Source organism: Carlito syrichta, unplaced genomic scaffold, assembly GCF_000164805.1.
Source record: "Carlito syrichta isolate Samal-C Ts95f unplaced genomic scaffold, Tarsius_syrichta-2.0.1 Scaffold288767, whole genome shotgun sequence".
Taxonomy (NCBI): domain Eukaryota; kingdom Metazoa; phylum Chordata; class Mammalia; order Primates; family Tarsiidae; genus Carlito; species Carlito syrichta.
Window position 1 is genome coordinate 273656 of NW_007232863.1, and position 8359 is coordinate 282014.

At 35.2% G+C, this 8359-nt stretch overlaps 1 pseudogene across 1 annotated transcript; it reads left to right on the forward strand.

The window, feature by feature from the left end:
• Positions 1-4939: 4939 nt before the first annotated feature.
• On the forward strand, positions 4940-5680 carry LOC103255961 (annotated as a pseudogene). Its single transcript, XR_002481719.1, has one exon. The product of XR_002481719.1 is annotated as a 60S ribosomal protein L7-like 1 pseudogene (transcript).
• Positions 5681-8359: the final 2679 nt, after the last annotated feature.

Genomic DNA, 8359 nt, shown 5'->3' on the forward strand with positions numbered 1-8359 from the left:
AGAAATAAGATAAATAATAATCTGAGTTGTATAATTAAACATTTATTAAAATCTTTCCTTTTACTAAATTTTTAATTTGCAGGTATTTTAGAAAAAAATTTTAATAAAGATGTAAAGAAACATAAGGAAAATACTTTAAAATGTAAACTATGCAATTTTTAAGGTAGAAAATATAAAAAAGAAAGAAAGAATAAAAAGAAATAAAACAGAAACTCTCAAATAGTGAGATCAGAGTAAAGTTGGGGAAGATAGACCCTTGTACAAAGGATAAAACTAGAGTAAGAAATGGAAAGATGGGAATATGCAGATTGCAATCCAAAGAGGTGGCCGCCAGTAATTTGAGACTCTGGTAAACTCAGTGCATGTCTAAAGGACAAGAAACGTATTTTTCTAAACTTATACAAAACGTTTGAAGGTTACTTAAACAATGAAAGGAATCCAGTCTATAGAGAAAGAAATGAAAGTTACTAGCTCAACTCTAATTCTCTTGCTTAAACATCTCATCTCCATTTCTAATTTTTAGCATAATAAATTTGCTAGCAGTTTTCCCAAAGAAAATATTATTTTAGATACAAAGAACAGTGACTCTCTGTCTGGCCTTTCTATAGTCACAGAAGAAAGCATCCTTCTTAGACTGCAAAGACTCTCTACTCCTATCTAGTGGTACCTAATGTTTATTACAGGGAAGAGTGAAATATTTCTCTCATATTCCAAAATTAATTACAGCTGATACAAAAGTGGGCAATGCTAAAACATTAATTTAAACTTTCAAATTATTTCACAAAAATTAGCATATTAAGAAATATCAATGACTACAATTATTGGATTTTAAAAACTTCCCATAGAATAAATAAAAATACTAATTTTTACCATCCAATTGTCCTCTACTTGAATGTATCAGGAAAGTGAGCTGGATCTCACAAAGGTGAATATTAAGATTTAGTTGTAACAGAATAATAAACACAGGGACTCTGTAAGCTTAACAATTAGCTCCTGAAGACCAGATTTTTCTAATCCATACCCCTATAATACATTGAATTATTGGATTTAAATGAAATGTTAGAATTCGAAAAACCCAACATGGCTTAACTTCTATTTGAATGAGCAGATTCAACATCACACTCTTAAAAAATAGTAAGAAGAAAACAAAATGTCTCATGAGATGTAGAGTAAACATAGTGAAGAAGGAAGCAAAGGAAAACTAAATTTGGCAGTTTGGCTCTTTTGCTTCCTAAAGGAAATGACTTTGACAGGGTAACCATGGGAGTGAAGGTTACAGTGATCCTTACTTCCTGTACTACAGAAGAGGACATGATTTTAACAAGCAAAGCGCCTCCAACTCTGCACTAGATGTTCAGAATATAAAATATTTCTTATCTCAAAAGAAAAATCTGGTTGGGTGCAGTGGTTCAGGCTTGTAATCCCAGTATTTAGGGAGGCCAGGGCAGGGGGATTACATGAGTCCAGGAGTTTGAGACTGGTCTGGGCAACATAGCAAGACAAGACCTCATCTCTTAAAAAAAAAGAAAGAGAGAGAGAGAGAGAGAGAGATCTTAGGGAAAAAAATATTTAAATCTTGCTTGTATTTTAATCGTGGCTGAGAAAATCCCAAGTACTGTGGACAGAGCTGGTAAGGCCTTGGCCATAGAAAATATATTAGTTCAAGCTATGATTGTTAAATGGTATACCTAGAGTTCTTTAAATTTCTCCATAGCACATGTGCAACAGTGTTGATGTAAGCATGTAAGAAAGATTTATACATAGCTAACTTTATTTTTATTTTTTATTTTTTTATTTTTTTGAGTTGAAGCCTCACTCTGTCATCCAGACTGGAGTGCAGTGGCACATTCCCGGCCACCGCAGCCTCGACCTGCTGGGGTCCCGCGATCCTTCCGCTCAGCCTTCCAAGCAGCTGTAACTACGGGTGCGCGCTACCACGCCCAGCTAGTTTTTTTATTTGTTGTAGAGATGAGGTCTCGCCAAGTTGCCCAGGCGAGTCTTGAACCTGCGGGCTCAGGTAATCCACTCACCTCGGCCTCCCAAAGCATGGGATTACAGGCTGAGCCACCGAGCCCAGCCCATAGCTAACTTTAAAGGTTAATTTTAAAGCCAGGTGGATCTGGAAAGCCGTGTATCATACTGGTATATAGTCTCATTACCTAATATGGATTCTTCATAGCAAAACACCTGAAAATTGTCTGATTTATTACTTAGCCAATTCCAAGCCACTAAAACTCTTCATGTTGATAAAACTAGTAGACACTGATTTATATATTCCTTCTTTTACTTAATTCCATGGCATGTTAGTCACTATAAAATACTCCTATTGTTTAAAACACCTTCTGTCCTGGCTTCTGAGATTCTAGACTCCTTGACCAGACATTCACACTTTGAATTCCTCTGATCTACTCTAGGCCTTCTCCTTGATTTATATGTTAATTACTCCAATGACTTTAGGCACCATCTGTATGAAAACAACACTCAAATCTGCTCTCTTAACTCTAGACTATTACATCCTACTGCCTTCCACATCAGTTGGACGTTTCACAGGCATCTGAAATGCAGCATATTTGAAATTAAATTTGATTTCCCTTTGCTCTCCCTCAATGTTTTCTAAATGACACCACCATTCACTGAAGTTCCAAAACTATAAATTTAGGAATTAGCTCCAACATACAGTAAATTACTAGGTACTATTTATCTATCCACTTAAATATCTCTCAACTCTGATGCCGTGGCCACATCATTCTACTTGGGACAGAAGCATAGCAAGATGTCCAGCAGTAGGATAGTAACCACCCTCAACATGCTTCCCAAAAGCTGTGTCTTTTCATTGCAAAGTTATTCAGGTTGTTATTTGAGGTAATATAAATTGGCATGTTTTAAGACCAGGTGAAAAGTCATTAGAAGACCATGTGAAAGCAAAATTGGGACACATACACAAGACTCACTCTCCCACTAATCAAAGTCATTTTTCTGCCCTCAAGTTCATTTCCTAAACATTAGAGCTTGGCTCTGCTTTGAACTTTAGGTTGCCATGCTCTCTCCCTGGACTACTAATGTGGGGTACACATGTATCTCCCACCTCCACTGTTCTCCGATCCATTCGCCACTCATATGCAGAGTCATCTTTTGAAAATGCATATCCAGTGACATCAAACTTTTCTCATCACACTACAAGTCTAAGAAAAACATTTTTAACAAGCTTACAGTGTCCTCTCTGATCTGCTTCTTATTAACAACATTGCTCATTGTGTTCTCTGCTATTCCATATTTCTCATCTTGTAGTTCCTAGATTTCATCATGCTTTTTCTCACTGCTGAGCTTTAGAAAATACTATTCTATCACTTTTGTGGTTTGGGGTTTATTATGACACTCTCTCTTATGCCTCTGTGCAGTCAAAACTTCTGTAACAGTCATCAACACTTTTATAATCATGTACATACTTTAAAAATACACATTTAAAAAAAAATTCTGAAGATCTTTGAGGGCAGGAGGTCATAACTGCCCTATTCAGTGCAAAATTCCCAGCACAGCACAGTCCCTGTCACACAGAAGGCCCTTCTGAATATTGATGGATAAATAAATTTGTTTATTTCTTTATAAATTTAGATTAACAGGAGTCATGGATCAGAGTTTTAAAGTATTAATATATCAAATGTCTATGACAGAGGTACATCTAAAGTTAAACTAAAATTTTGACAATGGAAAAATATACGTTGACTGTCCCATAAGGAGAAAGATGTGGCACCTTCCTTTAACTGCTTGAATTTGCATGCTGTGAAGCTGGTATGATAAACAGACTGATTTAAAAATCAAATAACAGACTCTAAGAAGTTATAACAATCCCTGGATTAGTATAGGATGATAACTAAAGGATCTGCTATATTAAATCATGACAATAAAAGTAAAATCCCTCCATCTTTTCCTGGATTACATTTAGAGCTCAAATCAGACAGCCCTAAATGAATAATAATGAATGTATGCCTCTGTGAATGATTGAAGACTGAATCACATTTTAACAAGACAATATTTATAAGTCCCTTTGGATGACATAATTACAATTCAAACCATACACTAATTAGCAGCAAACATCTATTTAATATTATTTAGTGGGTTTAAAATATGTTTTTTTATTTGTTTCTGTAAACAGCAAGAAAAAGGGCACTTTATGCAGAATACAAGAATGTTGAGGATTTAAGTCAACAAATAAATTAGTGCTATGCAGAAGTTAAACCAATTATATTTCAAAAATAAATACCCATATTTTATTTTTCTGAGTAATAATAATGAACAAATATATTTGTATATAGGATACACAGGAAAAATGTTTTAATATAATTTTCCACACAATGATAAAATTCTCAATAACAAACTTAAATTGTTTTCTATTGACTATATTGCTTAGCAAGTGTTCATAATTCCTTTAAAACTGAGATATCTCCTCAGCAGTTGTACACTACACTTAAAGGTACCTTGGGAGAATCTTTATCAAGAGACAAAACTTGTACAACATTTTAATTTCTAGACATAACTCTATTTTTCTCCAGCTTCGCCTTCTATTGACTAATTCTTTAATTAGGTTGAACTCCTAATTTCATTTATATTTTTAAAAAATATTGACCCATTGACTTCTTATATTACTTTTCTTTTAAGATCCCATGTGTTTTTAAGCTCTTGAAGGACAAGCTATTAGAAAAGAAGCACTAAAAATTCAAAATATACTAGTTTGAAGATGAAATTATTTTTTAAAAATAGGACAACTGACTTGTAATATTTTGTTTGATAGGTATTTTTGGACAGATCTATTTAATTAAAAAGTAAATAAATGTTGATAGCTCAAATTTACCACATCTATGTGCACTTTATTTGTGTCAGGCTCTGTTTTCACTGCTTTGTATGTATTAAAATGTTCTAGAGTACCGACAAACCTAGAAAGATGGTGGAGGAAGAGTAAAGGAAAATCCCTTTGGTTCCAGAAAATCTCCTGAAAAAGAGGAAGGCTTATCAAGCTCTCAAAGCCACCCAGGCAAAGCAGGCGCTTTTGGCAAGGAAGGAGCAAAGAAAAGGAAAAGGGCTCAAGTTTAAGCGATTGGAATTGTTCCTGTATGATTCCTGGCGGCAGAAACTTGGCAATGTGCATCTCAGAAGACTAGAAGTGAAACCTCATGCCTTGGAATTGCCAGATAAACATTCTTTGGCCTTTGTTGTACGCATCCAAAGGATTGATGGGGTGAGTTCACTGGTGCAGAGGACCATGGCAAGACTTCACCTGAAGAAAATTTTCAGTGGTGTCTTTGTCAAGGTCACCCCCCAGTGCCTAAAAATGCTGTGTATTGTAGAGCCCTATGTGACCTGGGGATTTCCAAATCTGAAGTCTGTTTGGGAACTCATTTTGAAATGTGAACAAGCCAAGGTCAAGAATAAGACCATTCCTCTGACAGACCTCACAGTGATTGAGGAGCACCTGGGGAAGTTTGGTGTCATTTGCTTGGAAGACCTCATTCATGAAATCGCCTTCCCGGGAAAGCATTTCCAGGAGCTCTCATGGTTCTTGCGCCCTTTCCAACTCTCAGTAGCCCGTCATGCTACCAGAAATAGAAAAGGCTTCGTCAAGGAAATGGGCTCACCTGGCTCTCGGGGTGAACGCATCAATCAGTTAATCCACCTGCTGAACTAGACCTAGAATATCTGAAAGCACAGTGATTGGAAGCACATGTTTTTGTTTTTGGACTTGGTATCAAGTATCTTCAGAGAAGATTATTTGGGACTCTTCCTTCAAAAACTGGAAGGAAAGGGTCAGGGAAAAGACAGAAGATTATGTTAATGGCAGGCACCTCTCATCACAGTCCAGTTCCAAGGAAAAATTCCAATGTTCTCCACGTTGGCTGCCCCCACCTCTGAAATCAATATATGTCATGCAGGAATGAGTCTCACTTTGTCATATCGTCTATCCTGAGGTTCAGTATTGGTGAATGAATAAAGCAAGCATGTGTACAAGGAAAAAAAAATGTTCTATTCTCATACCAACCCTATGACATAGGCATTGTTTTCACCCTTATTTGACTGATGAGAAACTAAATTATTGAGGGTTAAGTCACATGCTCAGTCACATAGTGAACAGGGGAAGGGACTTGGCTTTGAACTGAGCCAGTCTGGCTCTAGAGACTGTGCTCTATGTGACTGTTTTATGCTAACTCTGTGAAACATGAATAACAGTACTTTTTTGATAGTTCACTAGCAAAACTATTCGCTGATCCCCAAAAGGCAAAGTAATCTTGAGAAAAAAGAACAAAGTTGGAAACATCACACTATCTGATTTCAAAATACACTAAAAAGTTATAGTAATCAAAACAGTACGGACGAACATAAATAAAAACAGACACATAGATCAATAGAACAGAATAATGCCCAGATATATATACAGGCATTTACAGTCAACCGATATTCAACAAAGATGCCAAGAACACACAATGGGGAAAGGAAAGTCTCTTCAATAAATGATGCCAGGAAAACTATATTCACATATAGAAGAAATAAATTAGAACTTTCTCTCACACCATACACAAAAAATCAACTAAAAGTTAGCTAGAGGCTTGAACATAAGATTCAAAACTGTCAAACTACTAGAAGAAAACATGGGGAAAGCTACGTGAAATTGGTCTGGGCAATTATTTTTTATAAGACCTCCAGAATGCAGGCAACAAAAGCAAAAATAGACCAATGGGGTTATAGCAAATGAAAAAGCTTCTGTACAGCAAAGGAAATAATCAAAAGAGTAAAAAAACAACCTACAGAATGGGAGAAAATATATGCAAATCATACATCTGATAAGTGGCTAACAGCCAAAACACACGTGGAACTCAAACAACTCAATAGTAAGATAACTCAATTTAAAATGGGCAAAGATTCTGAATAGACATTTTTCAAAGTAGACACACAAATGGCCAACAGGTATATAAAAAAGTCATCAGTATCACTAATTATCAGGGAAATGCCAACTAAAACCACAATGAGATATCACTTCACACCTGCTAGAATGGCTATTACCAAAAAGACAAAAGATAGCAAATGTTGGCAAGTATGTGGCATAAAGAGAACCCCTGTACACAGTTGGTGAGAATAAAAAACAGTATGAAGGTTCTTTTAAAAATTAGAAATAGAACTACCATATGGTCCATCAATCCCACTACTAGTTATATATTCAAAAGAAAAGAAATGAAATAAGTATATCCAAAAGATATCTGTACTCCCATGTTTATTGCAGCAATATTCACAAAACCAAGATACAGAATCAACCTAAGTGTTCAATGACAGATGAATAGATAAAGTATGGTATATATACACAATGGAATACTATTCAACCATAAAAAAGAAAAAAGCCTGCCATTTGCAACAACATGGATGGACTTGGAGGCTATTATGCTAAGTAAAATGAACCAGGAACAGAAAGACAAATACTGTATAATCTTGCTTACATATGGAATTTTAAAGCTGATCTCATAGAAGTAGAAGTAGATCTCCAGGGACTGGAGAGGAAAGTGGGGGAGGTTGAGAAGATGCTGGTCAAAGGATATATTTTTAAAAAACCTCCTCTGACACTAATCATATACATGCTAGTTTCAAACTTACAAATTAGTAGTCTTCTTAATTCATTTATAAATTATTAGCTTAGCACTCTGACTATAGTAAGCTGTAAAACTATTACATAATGCCTCATTTTCACAGATCTCAAAGACTGAGAATCACTGGCATGCAACATTAAAAAGAAAGACTCAGAGTAACTCAATATGGCTGGGGTTTACAATGTGGGGAGAATGGTAAGAGCTGAGGCAGGGGCCATGTTATAAAGAGCTATGTTGTGAGATATGACTTCTTGATTTTATTCATAGGTAATGAGGAAACCAAAAATGATTTTAAGTATAGGCATGATAAAGTCAAATATGTCTCAGAAGGATCATAATACGGAAAATATGTAATACAGATGAGCTAAGAAAATTCTTTAAATGTTACTATTAGTATGCAATGAAGAAGTCTAAATTAATAAATTCAGATTGGGGAAGAGGAGAACGGGATAAAAATCAACATTTAGATAGGAGGTAGAATTAATCTGGCACCTGATAATACTGTGGATGTTGGTGAGGTAATACATTATGGGGAAAATTATAGTAATGACTAATATTACATTAGTATTAATGTTTTAACATTGTTTTGATTTTTCCAAAAAAATCAGTCAACACAAGAATAATAATATAAGCTATGTCAGCAAAAAGAGGTATTAATATTAGTTTTTGTCATACTCTATTCTTACCTTGAAAATACATTGAGATCTACATTTTAAAATATCATCCAAGTGAAT